Here is a 14,229-nt window from a genome sequence, read left to right as displayed (position 1 = left end):
TTGTTTCCCTGATAAGTGAGTTACTAAAATTTTATTTTATTTTAAAAACAAATAGGAATATATTACAGAGCAAAACAAAGACAAAATTGTAATTTTTAATCCAAAGCACAAGAACTATTAAACATTTTACACTTTAGACCATCATCTTTAAGATTACTCAGATACCCAGGATGGGGTGGATGTGGGTTGGAACAGTCACTATTCTCTGCTATTTGGGGTTCTTCAGGGTGAAGTCCTGACATGATCATTCACTGATCCACCACTGTTAACCACCATGACCATCACTCATAGCATTTACTGAATACTCACTGAAAATCTAGGACTATGCTAAGCTATTTACATTTATTATCTCATCTACCCATTGCAAAGTCTACAGACTAGGAAAATTTAACTCACTGCTTATAAAGACTTTAAAACATTAATCTCATACCTTTCAAAGATAAATTATATGCATGGCTATAAATCTTAAATGAAAACATAAATAAAAAAAGTAAATCACTGCCTCCTTCACCTCTTTACAGACATATTTCCATGCCTTGTAATTGCACATGTGTCACATACTCACTCACATATCTAATTTTAAAGTATGTTAGCATACTGCTCTGAATCTCCTCTTCTCTGTTAAGAATTTATGTTGGGGGGCTGGGGATGTGGCTCAAGTGGTAGCGTGCTCACCTAGCATGCGTGAGGCACTGGTTTCAATTCTCAGCACCACATAAAAATAAAATAAAGACATTGTGTCCATCTAAAAACTAAAAAATAAATATAAAAAAAAAAGGATTTATGTTGGGCCAGGCATGGTAGAGCATGCCTGTAAACTCAGTGGATGGGGAGGCTGAGGCAGGAGGATCCTGCGTTCAAAGCCAGTCTCAGCAACTTAGTGAGGCCCTAAGTAACTCAATGAGACCCTGTCTTTAAATAAAATACAAAAAAGAGCTGGGGAGGTGGCTCAGTGGGTAAGCACCCCTGGATTCACTCCCCAGTGCCAAAAAAAAAAAAAAAAATTATGTTGGTTGCTTTCCATGGTAATATAACAAAGCATACAGATCTACCTCACACTATTAAATAGTCCAAAGTATCTCATCACATAAAACCCCCACAAACTTATTTTCATTTCCCTATTGAAGAAACAAGTTGTTTCCACTATTTTGTTAAAATGATTAAAACATACCTTTTATAAAGGCATATTTACACATCTCTCTTTGCAGACATATACCCTCCTCAAACCTGAATTGGTAGTCAGATGGTTTACATTTTAAATTTTAACAAACAGAGCTAAATGTATGGCCCAAGAGGAATTTCAATGGTTAGGTCCCCCACCAACTCTATACAAGCCCCACACTCCCTATGTACTTTGAAACACCACAGATGACCAACTTATTTTACCTCTACACTGCCAGGTAGTTTTATAAAAAAGAGAATTACATGAAATAATGTGTGAGACAACTTTAAAAATAAAAGTCCCATTGTGTGCAAAATATTATCACCATCCTTGAATGCAAAGAGTGTAAAATGTTTGAGGTGGAAGAGACTTGAATTTCCTGGGGAAACATATAAATACATTTCTAAAAGAGCATGTGATTAACGAGAGGATAGTCATGAAGTTTCTTAGAGGGTCAGCAAAGACAGAGAATATCAGCCAGTACATTCATGGAAGAGGTGAAACTCCAACTAGATATTCAATGATGAGTCCAGTCTGGAGAGCCCAAAATGAAGAGGAGCATATAGTAGGTGGTGTACAAACAAGATAAGCAATGGCAGAGGTCAAAGTCAGTACAGGCATCACATAGCACACACCTAATCTAACCTGGCTAGGGACTGCTCAAAATACCCACAGGCTAATCAGACAAGACATACCAATCAAGGACCAAAAAGCACAGCTTCACAGTAACATTAGCAAAAAAGAATGTCTAGAAAACCAAGAATACTCAGAGGCAATCAATTAACAGACACACACCTCTGCCCTAGGTGAATACATCCAACAGAATGGTCATTCTCCAGAGGCAAGACCTTCCTCATGTAAACATCTACTTAAAATGATCAAGCTGCTTAAAATAAGTAAAGCAAAAGCAAATTATACCTTTTCCACTTACTGTTCTATATACACTGATTATTACTGCAGTTAAATCATTTCAAACCAGAGACAGCAGCACACTCCAACAAAGGCAAGTTTTGAAACAAAAATTCCTACCTTCAAAATCTGACCCCATTTTAACCTGGAATTGAAACCACAATTTCCTTATTTCAAAACGGTGATAAATGCTATTCAGGTGAAATGAGATCACATGTGTAAACATGCAGGAGCATGACTGACACATGATGTCTATACACAAGTCCCTTCCTGTCCCATCTGTTTCAAGTAAGACCCAAATACTTAGCATTACTTAATTCTCTAATTTCTCTGACTGCAAAGACAATTCAGAAAGAACGATACACTTCAGAGGGTATCAATCCAAGAAAAAGAATTTGGATTAAATTCAAAAGATCATTTAAAAGTAAATATTAGTATAAACACTCATGACTTGACCCCTATAAACCTAAGAGCTGAGTCAGCTAATTTTTTCATTTTGCTGAATAAAAACAAATTCCTGGGACATGCACTTCTCTACTCCGTAATATTGACCCACTATGTTTTTTATATAGCTCATACCTTGTGCTGATTCTAATCCCCCTTCCACATGAGCAGACTTTCTGATCAGGCACGATATCATAGGTGATAAATTAACAACTGGTATTGAAACCACATAATATTGCCCTTGTTTTGTTCCTTCTCTGATTCTATAAAGCCTTATACCTGATATAATATAGGTGGATACCTTTAGGTGCATTAAAAGTAAGATTCTCTTAGTGAGCATGGTTTCAAATAAAACAACTGATGTTAATATGAGTAGCTCAGGTACTTGAGTTATATCATCAATCATCAAAATCAGCCCCAAACTGCTAGAGTAGCATCTTCCAAACGGCACATAAATAAATCTGCTAGTTTCTTAACACTCTTTGCTTTCAATTAGCCATTCTGTGGCTCTGCTCATTTCTTTTTTATAACCATATACTTCTTCCTATTGATTCTTAGCACTTCATATATTGGCAGGAAACCAGTGCCAGCCTAATATCATGCATTTATGCAGTGCTTTCAATTGAGTCATTCTGGAACCTCCTTAGCATTCCGATGAAGAGGATGAGTGATGCTTCAGGAGTGTGGGTGGCTTCATCCTTCTTTGTATCTCCAGCACCCCACTCAACGCTTGACACTGAGGTGCTCAGTGTCAGTCAAGGAGTGAGAGGAGAGCAAGTTTCCAAAGTCACATAGTCTTGCATTTGAATCTAAGCTCGTGTATTTTCCAAATCTAATTAGAGGCTGAGCCAATCATAGATGTAGTGTCTAATCTAAAAAAGTGGGATAAAGAATATCTGTTTGAAAAGTAGAAGTTCAGTGGAACAGACAAAGGGGAATGAAGAGAAGGGAGGGGGGACAACAAAAGGAAAGACAGTGGAATGAATTGAACCTAACTTTCCTAACATACATGAATATACCACAGTGAATCTCACCATTGTGTACATCCACAAGAAATTAATGGAAAAAAAAAAAAAAACTATGGTAAATGGCAGAAAGATCAGTAGAGGAAAGGGAACAAGGGGTCAGGGAAAGGAAGGAAAGGAGAAGTACTGGGGACTGAATTAGAACAAGATATATTCCACGCATTTATGTCAAAATGGATTATACTGCCATATGTAACTAAAAAGAATAAATTTTTAAAATAATATCTATTTAGCTGTCTCTTCCTCTGGAGATGACCTACATTCTCCCCTGAATGTATTCCCAGCTTAACCACAAAAGCTTCTCACTTCCAAGATGGACTGCATTCTCCCTTGAATGTGTATGAATGTGTATTTCTCTTTTTTTAATACTTTTACTTTATTTATTTTTTATGTTCTGAAGATCAAACCCAGTGCCTCACATATGCCAGAAAGCACTCTACCACTGAGTCACAACCCTACCCCTGTATTTCTTACTTTACCTCAAAAGATCTCTTTCCCTTGAAAAATCATCTTAAATGTGTATCTGGTTTCCTAAATCTGTATCTCTATGGCGGGGGGTGGGTGGGGAGCAGTGTAACTCTTTCAGAGTTTCAGGCCAATCTAAACAACACAACAAGATGCTATCTTTAAAAAAAGTCAGGTAATGGGTTAAAAGCAATGCCATGTTAAGACTTAGACTTGTATAAGGGTGGCCCTAGGCCTTACAGAAAAATAGACACACTATGGAAATTGCTATGACCACACTGGGTATTTCCCACACTGCTGGGCACAATGGTGCATGCCTGCTATTCCAACACTTGGGAAGCTGAGACAGGAGGATCACAAGTTCAAGTCCAGCCTGAACAACTTAGCAAGATCCTATCTCAAATAACAATTAATTGATATAATTTCCCACACCTTGGTGATGGTTCAATTTCATCAGTGCTGATCTCATTCTGGCTTTTGGACTTAACCCTAGATGACCCAGTAACATTCCCAGCTGGGGTGAGTCCCAGGCCAGCTAATGGCATTACTACCTCCTACATGTCCTTCCCAGTGTCTAACGTTTGCTATTACACTAGGCACCTGATATGATAAAGGGAAGGAGACGGCAATGTGAACAAGATGCCAGATAAGTTACATGCTCAAATAAGAGAAAATCCCAGCCATCTACAGCACAACTGTTATTGGAGCCCTTCTCTGGGACCACAAAATCCTAATGGGTAAAACCTATCAGCCTGGACATAGCAGGTATGGAGACATTTGAATTCTCCTAGAGATGTGTAAACAGGCTCTGGTCAATCTCTCATTATGAGTATCTAAATACACAAATCCCTAAAACTACAACTCATTACTCAGGTGAAAATACTTTGAAAGAAATGAGATTAATATATCATGGAGATTAATGTTCTGAGGTGCAGGTGGTAAAGATTTTCTCCCATTCTGTAGGTTCTCCATGTTCTTGAATGTTTCCTTTGCTGTGAAGAAGCCTTTTAGTTTGATACCACCCCATTTATTGATTCTTGATTTTATTTCGTGAGCTTTATAAGTCTTATTGAGGAAGAAGGCTCCTAAGCTGACATGGTGAAGAGTTGAACCTACTTTTTTACTCCCGACAACATGGCAATTATCAAGAGTACAAACAACAATAAATGTTGGTGAGGATATGAGGGATAAAGGCACACTCATACACTGCTGGTGAAATAGCACATTGGTGCAACCATTATGGAAGCAGTATGGAGACTTCTGAGAAACTTGAAATGGAATCACCATTTGACCCAGTTATCCCACTCCTCATTATATACCCAGAGGGCTTAAAATCAGCATACTACAACAACGAATCCACATCGATGTTTACAGCAGCTCAATTCACAATACTCAAGTTATGGAACCAAACTAGGTGCCCTACAACAGATGAATGGATAAAGACAATGTAGTATATATACACAGTGGAATATTATTCAGGCATAAAGCAGAGTAAAATTATAGCATTTTGCTAGTACGTGAATGGAACTGGAGAATTTCAAGGGAAATAAGCCAGTACCCAAAAAACAAAGTTGAATGTTCTCTCTGATAATGTGGATAGTAACAACAAGGGAAAGATAGGGAGGGAAAAATTAGAAGTTCACTGTATTAGACAGAAGGGAAAGAAGGAAAAAAAGGAATGGGAATAGGGAAGACAGTAGAAGGAATCAGACATAACCTTCCTATCCATACTTATATATGAATACACGACCAGTATAACTCCATATCATGTACAACCAAAAGAATGAGATCCTAATTAGCATAATTCTATTCCATGTATGTACAGTATGTCAAAATATGCTCTACTGTCAAGTAATCTAAAAAGAACAATAAAAAAATTTAATTATAGAAGATGAAAAGAACATATATACTTTAATTACTAAAATGTGCATTGATCTAAAAAAGGGAGAGATGAAAATGAAGAAAGTCACAATGAAGACATTCAAGCAAAATTAAAAACTGAACTTTTTAATCAAAGCTCATATAACCATAAATCTAAAAACATCAATATCCACAAAAATAAGATTTTTTTAAATGCGGAAGATTATTAATCAAGAATTATGAACTTAATATCTACTACAGTAACATGCAGTCCTTTAGAGACTACAAAATACACTTAAATACATGCATAGTGTGCTAACCACCCAATCAGAGTAGAGTGAGTGAATATATTTCTAGAGAAACCTGGAATCCTAGTTCAAAAGTACCTATGAATGAACATGAAATTTCATTATTATTTTCCACTTTATAATATTCCTATTTTTTTGTTTTAATATAAACAATTTCCTCCAAAGATTTGAGTGGAATTAAAATTCAAGCTGAGCATAGTGGCTCATGCCTTAAATCCCAGTAACTTGGCAGGCTGAGGCAGGAAAATCACAAGTTCAAGTCCAACCTGGAAACTTAGCAAGACCCTGTCTCAACTTAAAAAAAAAAGGCGAGGTGGGGGCAGTTTGGGATACTGCTTAGTAGTTGAGCACCCCTGGGTTCATCTCCAGAATTGATAAGATAAAATAAAAATTTCAATGAACATGTATTATAGCTATCCAACCATGCTGCACTATGCTGTAAGGGAGGTCATACACCACACCCTGATCTGAATGCCTCCCCCCCCCCTCCCGGGAGGGGTGTACCTGGGACCCAGCTTAAGAAACACAGCTTACTGTGTGAGTAACACTGAGCCAAACAGAGCTACCAGTGCAAAAGGGGCATAAGATATATCTCCTTCCTCATGGAATGTAAAACCCACTTTAAGATACAACAAACTCTACATGGCTAGGCAGTACCTACTTGAGTAGGTCCAAAAATGTTGAAATAGGTAAAATCACAAAAGAAAAACCATGAGGATGGATAAGATTTAGAAAAGGTGAAATGGGTAGATAAGATTTGTTGAGAACACAAACCACTGTGATATAATAAAAAATACAAACAAATACTCCTGAGTTCCTGACAAGGAGCTCCTAAAATCCTGTATTGCCTTCAGTGACAGGGTTAACCTGAGTATCTTTTTCTTGGCCTTTGTCCCCTGTTCCTGATTCTTGGGAATTTCAGAGAAATAGGAGTGTGCTTTGTTCTAATGAGTCCACTTATGATGGCCTCTACAAAGCTAGGGGCCGGGGCCTATCTCCAGGAAGATGAAGGCAATATGGGAAGCTGGAATCTTTAACTCTATCCCCTGACTTCCAGAAAGGAAAAAAGGGCTGGAGATTAAATCACTGGCTGTTGGTGATTGCCTTAATCAACCATGTCTACTATACACACACTTTGATAAAAATTCCTAAATCACAGGATTCGGAGAGCTTCCCAGCTGTAAGCACATCAAGGAGCTGAGAGGGCGGTATGCCCAGAGAGGGCATGGAGTAGTGAGGAATGACACCCTCACACCAGTGTCTTGCCCTACGCATCAATTCCATTAAGCTTTTCCTGAGCTCTATGTAGCCTTTATAATAAACCAGTAATAGCAGGTAAAGTGCTTTTCTGACTCATGGGAGCTATTCTAGCAAATTATTGAATCAGAGAAGGGGTCAAGGACATCCCAATTTACAGCTGGATGGCCAGAAGTACAGATGGCACCATGGGACTTGCCGCTGAAGACTGAAGTAAGAGCAGTTTTAAAGGATGGACCCTTTAACCTTTGGGGTCTATGTGAACTTAGGACATATAGTTGATATCTAGAGAGCTGGATAATTGGTTGGCATGGGACAAAAACCTGCACATGAGGTATTACAAGTGTTATGAAAAAGACAGCTTGAAGGCACATCAGTCATAGCAAGGCAATAAGTATAGTCAATTCAGAAACACAAGACAATCACCCTGGATTTCAAGCACATTCATAATTTTGAACCATCACCAAACGTTGGGAGAAACTGAATAAAGCACATAACTGACTTTAAAATAATGCATCATGTGCAGCTACCTCAAATTACAAAAGAATTATCCCCTACAAACTTGTTTATAAGATGGCAGGTAGCCACATATATTTTCATAGGAAGAATGATTAGCAGAAAGTTTAGAAATACATCAGGCCACAGTGTCACTGAAACATCATTCTCTTACCAGAATTTACCCACCACATAGGACAGTCCCACTCTGGAAAGGGATACAAACAAAACACAAGTCCTCCCTCAAACTTCTCAGCCAGGCCCCCTTTCCAAAAATTATGACTTTCACCAGCACTGCCCTCAACAGCAAAGGTTGGCTGGTGGAGGTGTATACAATCATGTCTGGAAGCAGGAGTGGGGAAAAAAGAGCACTTAATCACAGAACTGGGCACATCTAAGTAAAAGTCTCCACTACAGGTAAGAAGGTTCATATCATAATTTTCTAGACTTTCAGGATGCAATGGAAAAGGTATGCACCAAGAGAATGGTCTACAATATTTCCTAACTGGGAAGATTCCTAACTCAATATGCCATCATATCTTGCAATACAACAGAGATAAAACAGGAAACATCAAGACCCAGAAATACACTCAATCATGAAGAAAATGTAGACTTAATGTATTTCAGAAGTGTGACAGCCACAAGGGTCATCTGAGGAAATGGAGGAAAAGATAATTTCTTGTCATATAAGAGGTCTGGGGAACAGCTTAGCCAGAACCTGGAACTCCTGAATCTCAAGCTATTTATCTGGCCTGCTTGACACTGTGAACAAAGAGGCTAATTCAAGGCTCCAGTGTTTTTCAAGGATAAGGAAAAAAGGCAGGGGAGAGCTCATATCTTTAAATAATTCATGCTCAAAATTCACAGAGAAATAGGATTGCTCCAAAAGACCATACTACAATTCCTTAAAGCTTCAACCAACACCATGGTCCATAGTAGACTGGGGGAAGAGGAGGACAGGAGTCTCTGGCTAAAACTAAAATATTCTCCTGTCATGATCTTAGAAATGAAAATAGCTAATATATAGAATTTTCTCAATATATTTTTGTACAATTTAATGGAAAAGGTGGGCACTTATTAATGCTAAACTCTATTGGAATCTAGAATAATGCATAGCTGGTTTTAAAACAACAAAACTAAAAGGTATACAGTCATTTTAAGATCTAGTATGGGCTGAGGTCCAGGCTTGGTGGTAGAGCTTTTGCCTAGCACACATGAGGCAATGGTTTCGATCCCTAGCACCACATAATAAATAAATAAAGATATCATGTCCATCTACAACTAAAAAAATATTAAAGAAAAAAAAAGATCTAGAAAAGGCATTGTGCTAAGGGGATTACAGAGAACAGCAAAAACTGCAAGCACTTTTTACTATTTAGACCAGATCCTCCTATCCTATCCCTGAAACCAATTCCCTGAAGCGTGTAAAATTTCCCCAAAGGCTACTGAAAGCTATACAAACCAGTGGTATACTTTATTTCAGTAAAGCCCAGGACGATATAATTGCCCAGTGGAAGCCATTAAGTGGGAAACATCACAAAGTGGGTGGCAGTGAGCGTTTAGCTGCCAGCTCCCCATACTATCTATTCTCCAGCAAGGCAGATCACACAGTGTGGTCCCTCCAGGACCAGGGACAAGGAAGAAGAGGAAGAGAATGTAAAAGCACAGTAGCAGTCTATATTACACAGGTGCTACACTGCAAAGTCTAACAACAATCGTCACTTAATCTACAATGTAAAGTTTTCTATATGTTTTGGTTCTTTATGAACAAAACTGACAGACAACACAGATTTCTTATTAGTAAGAGTGTAGGTGTGGAATAATAACTGTGCCAACATTAGCACAGTGCTTATAAAATGAATGGGTGTAAATAAATATCAGTTTCTTCTTTTTCAGGGGACAGGGGTGGGTTAACTCAGCGTTACAAAGGCACACTTTCTCTGGAATTTGGTCACTGGGACACCACTCCACATGAGGAATCAGAGCCAAGGAGCAGCTACTGCCAGCTGCATGTGTGAGCAGCCTAAGCTGATACACCAGTATCAGGATATTTTTACCAGTCTATTCAATAATTAATGCATGTAATGTCCTTCAGAGTGGGTTGGGCTACAATAGTGGTTAACTGCATTAATTAGTTAAATTCATAGAAGAATATTTGAAGGTAGCCACCACAAAACTGTATGTCAACTGTATGTAAACAGGTTTCTAATTCTAAATGTTGCCTCCAGGAAAAAAACAAATACACAACTACCTGCTCCCCACATGACCATCCAATGCCTCCTGCACAAGGAGATGCTGTGAATCAAGAGAAAACCTATTCTGCTGCAGACAGAACACCCTCGGGGTCTCCATGAAGACAACAGGCTCTAAAGGAAGGCACGGACAAGGCTGTTGTGGAAACTTCAACAACAGTAAGAAAGCTCCAAGCCCACTCAACCTCTATCCCTGCTGGTGCCAGTTAGGGTAAGTGAGCCCCCACCTACCCTAGATAAGGACCTATAAATGGGTCACACAGCAGCCACTTGAGGGAAAGGTGCTACAATGGCCTCAGCACAATGTTAACCACTTGCTTCAGGAAAATGGAAAGTGGCTCCTCCTGAGCAAGTGTCAGGGACCAGATCCAGAACACACATCACCCTATTCAGACCAAAAGAAATGTCCCTTCAGTCACTGTCAGGTACCTTGGGCTCCCTTTAGAGCAAAGCTTAAGCCCTGACTGCAGCGAGCCACACAGCAGGAAGGGGAGGCCAAGAGCACTCTCCAGATGGACAACACAAAAAATAATACTGCACTGACTGACCTGGGCCAACCCCCTATGGGTTATTCCTACTATGTGAGGAAGAGACAGGAAGTAGGGTATTGTCCTATTGGAAAAGGTGTATATATGCATATTTTAAATTTCATTATATAATGCCAAGCCTTACATAGTAAATATTGTCCCTATGAATGTGTCTGTCAATAACATGAGAAGACACATTTTGAATCCCTTATTGACATGATATAGCTAGCATGAGATTTTTCCTTCTGATGCTTAAAAATGAATACTTTCATAATATTAGTGATGCTTCAAATACTTACATTTTGTTAAGCTTTGATTCTTCCTTCTTACCGAATGACGATTCTTAACATTTAGTACTAGGATATTGATTATTTTCTTGCTAATTTATCTGTCATATGTACTGTAAACATTGCAAACATGGGTGATTTGCATTTCAGTCTTCCCGTGGCATTCCTTATAGTACCTAATAATTAAGAAAAGTAATCACTTAAAATTTTCATCAAAGAGCATAAAAAATGGCTCTTTCATAAATAAGTAAGCCATTTATTTTCACAGCTAGCTTCATAATGTACATAAGTAGCACTGACTGATACTATTCAGAAACTGGTGACTGCACCCTTCAATAAACTACCAGACATGCTCAGAACGCCTGCTCTTCAGAAGCTTAATCTTTTTTTCTTTTTCTTTTTCTGGCACTCTTGAAGCTCAGAGGCTAAAATGGGTCCCTACACAGATAGGCAACTCAGGCAGGCTCAGCAGCAGGAACCAGCCCTGTCCTTTCCCACCCATGGATGTCAGAGAGGGCAGGACGCAGCATACACACTAAGTACATGTGGCATTAGGGAGCAAAATTAATAATGCATCTCTCTGGCAATTTCCTTGGCTGTGCTGTTCAAGATGGAAATAGATTTGCTTCAGGGGTTCTGATGCACAGTATATCAGCAATTCCCCTCCATTTTGACTGAAGAAAAGGAAAGAGATTTGAAAAGCAACCACCAGAGATGCCAGTTTGGAAGAGGATGAAGTATCCAAAAAGAACTACTATGCTACATCTCTGTAGAGCAGCCAAGCAATGCGCAAACATTTTTAACGAAAAAGATTCAACTGGACAAAAAAGGCACATTTCAACAGTGAAAAACACTTTTGATAAATGATTAGGTTTTTCAAAATCTACAACTGTGAGGTACAGAGGAAGTAAGAGAAAACAGATGTTTGCAAGCACTTGCTAACAAACTGCTTCCTGCAGCAAGAAGACATGTCTCTCAATGTGACAATCTCAGGAGGCTAGGAGGTGACAAAGGAGATATTGTGATCTGTTCTCAGTAGGGAGTCACCTGACTCTCCTCAACTGCCAAAAAGAACTTCAGTGTGCATCTTCTGAGAAGGTCACGGCTGGAGGTTCAAAGGTCCAGCCAGATTCTACTTAAGAGACAACATAAACTTCCCAAAATTAAGCAATGTAACAGATTTCTGGATGGACACAAAAATGACTCAAACACAGAAGAGATGTACCAAATGGGGATGAAGTCAATACCACAAAACTTAATACAAGATTTTGCTCCCTATACATTCCCTATCTGAACACTCTCATCTCTTCACTCCCCCAAAGCCCTAACCTTGTCTAGTACCACAGAGTCCATAACCAATCTAAAAAGGAACGATAACACAAGAACTTCCCACCTCAACACAGCCTACATTCCAGCGCCCTCTCTTGACCCTGTTTCCTGCTCTCTTCTCATATTCAAGATTAATCCATCCTAGACACACCATAAAGCCTACTTCTACAACAACAACAAAAAAATGGAATTAACACATGAAATCCAAAACAATGACAGAGTCTGTAAAAAATGTTTTTACTTACATAATTTTAAAAGTCTATGAGCATCATGAAAATGCTGATCAATTATTTTATTTAAATTAACACTTGGGAGATGCATACTGACATTAGGAGGGCTGGGGTTGTGGCTCAGTGGTAGAGTGCTTGCCTAGCTAGCATGTGTGAGGCACTGGGTTCTATTCTCAGTACCACATATAAATAAAATAGAATAAAGGTCCATTAACAACTAAAAAAAATTAAAAAAAAAAAAAAACATTAGGAGAGAAGAGCAGAAACTGTGAAATTAGAAGAAATTCACAGCTTTTAGATTCCTTTGATGTCCAAGATAAGGTCACATCTTTTCTGAATAACTGGCTCTCCCTGGTAAATTCTCACTAGAATTTTCAGTTTGGATGGCAGAGGACTTATGTAGGCTTCACTAAAAAACATGGCTTGTACTTGTCTATGTCCCCCCAAACTTTCCCATGTTGAGATCTAAACACCTAAGCTGATAATGTTAGGAAGTGGACCTTCTGCGGGGTGACAAGGTTATGAGGACAGAGACTTCACAAATTGGACTAGTGCTCTTATAAAAGATGACCCTGAAATCTAACTTGTCCCCTCCACCATGTGAGGACACAATTATAAGATATTATCAATGAGAAATGGACCTTCACCAGAAACCTAATCTAATGAAATCTCATTCTTGAATGTCCCAACCTCTCAATTATAAATAAATTCATAAACAAATTTCCATAGTTTATAAGCCGCCCAGTTTATGGTATTAATATTATAGCATCTCAAATAAACTAAGACACTTCACTGCCAAAGGACAGGTTAAGTGCCCTGCCAACATACTTATCTCCACCAAGAAATCAAAGTAAAGAGGAACTTTTTATTACCTACTTGGTCCTGGGTATATAAAATCCTTCATAAATACTTGTGAATTAATCTCCAACTAGTATGTTTGATCCTCCAGGACCAATACTGTATTTTACTCAATCTTTCAATTCTAACACTATAGAAGAATATGTAGTAGCATCAAAATAAACACATTTCTTTAGAAAATACTTCTAAAACATACTATAGCCACAAAAAATTTCTAACACCTTCTCAAGAGTCAAAATATTATTCAAGTTATAATTGGATAAATTAGCTTTTAGATTCATAGGAAAGCATAGGGATAGAAAAGGGGTTCCTATAGCACAGCAGGTGAATTTTAAATACAAAAGAGCTGCTCCTCTGGAAGGTATCACTCCACATTTGCTCTCCAGTTCACAGACTGAGAAGCAGAGGATGACAGAGATGCCACTTTGCCAGCTACCACCTACAGTTTCCATTCAGATCAGGCTCCTCCTAAAACTGTACCAGCAGGGGGTCAAACAAGATCTGCAAGGCACTGTCCCTAGAGTTCCATATATCCATAGGTATTCTTTTCCAGCATTCTAAACAACTTCATTTTTCTTTCATGTTTCCAAGGTAGAATTTGTAGTTGAGGACCGTGACCTGGTCAAGCAGTGAAGAACTTAAGGAAACGTAGGAAAAATTAATTCACCTCAAGAACCAAAAACTTACAACAAAAAAAAAAAGTGAATTCTGTGTCATTTCTCATTTGACTGAGTTATCTGATTTAAGAAATGGTACATTAGCCTTTCAATATCCATGGAGGATTAGTTCCAAGACCCTTGGATGACAAAAACCTTGGATTG

The 14,229-nt window shown here is 38.5% G+C and overlaps 1 protein-coding gene across 22 annotated transcripts in view; it reads right to left on the bottom strand.

Annotated features, from left to right (window-relative positions):
* The window catches only part of Fars2 (phenylalanyl-tRNA synthetase 2, mitochondrial), a 512,601-nt gene that overhangs the window by 430,669 nt on the left and 67,703 nt on the right, over window positions 1-14,229 (bottom strand). For 5 of the 22 annotated variants that reach the window (XM_058582377.1, XM_058582373.1, XM_058582378.1 and 2 more), the window contains one exon: window positions 11,004-11,167. The exons of the other annotated variants lie outside the window; for them this stretch is intronic. The gene's annotated coding sequence lies outside the window, so the exon portion shown is untranslated. The remainder of the gene's footprint in view (window positions 1-11,003; window positions 11,168-14,229) is intronic. 22 annotated transcript variants of the gene reach the window in all.

Source organism: Marmota monax, unplaced genomic scaffold (genome assembly GCF_021218885.2).
Source record: "Marmota monax isolate L192 unplaced genomic scaffold, Marmota_monax_Labrador192_F-V1.1 WCK01_AAM20220418_F8-fsc00029, whole genome shotgun sequence".
Lineage (NCBI taxonomy): Eukaryota > Metazoa > Chordata > Mammalia > Rodentia > Sciuridae > Marmota > Marmota monax.
The sequence above is the reverse complement of the archived record's forward strand: the minus strand, read 5'-3'. Positions and strand labels throughout refer to the sequence as shown.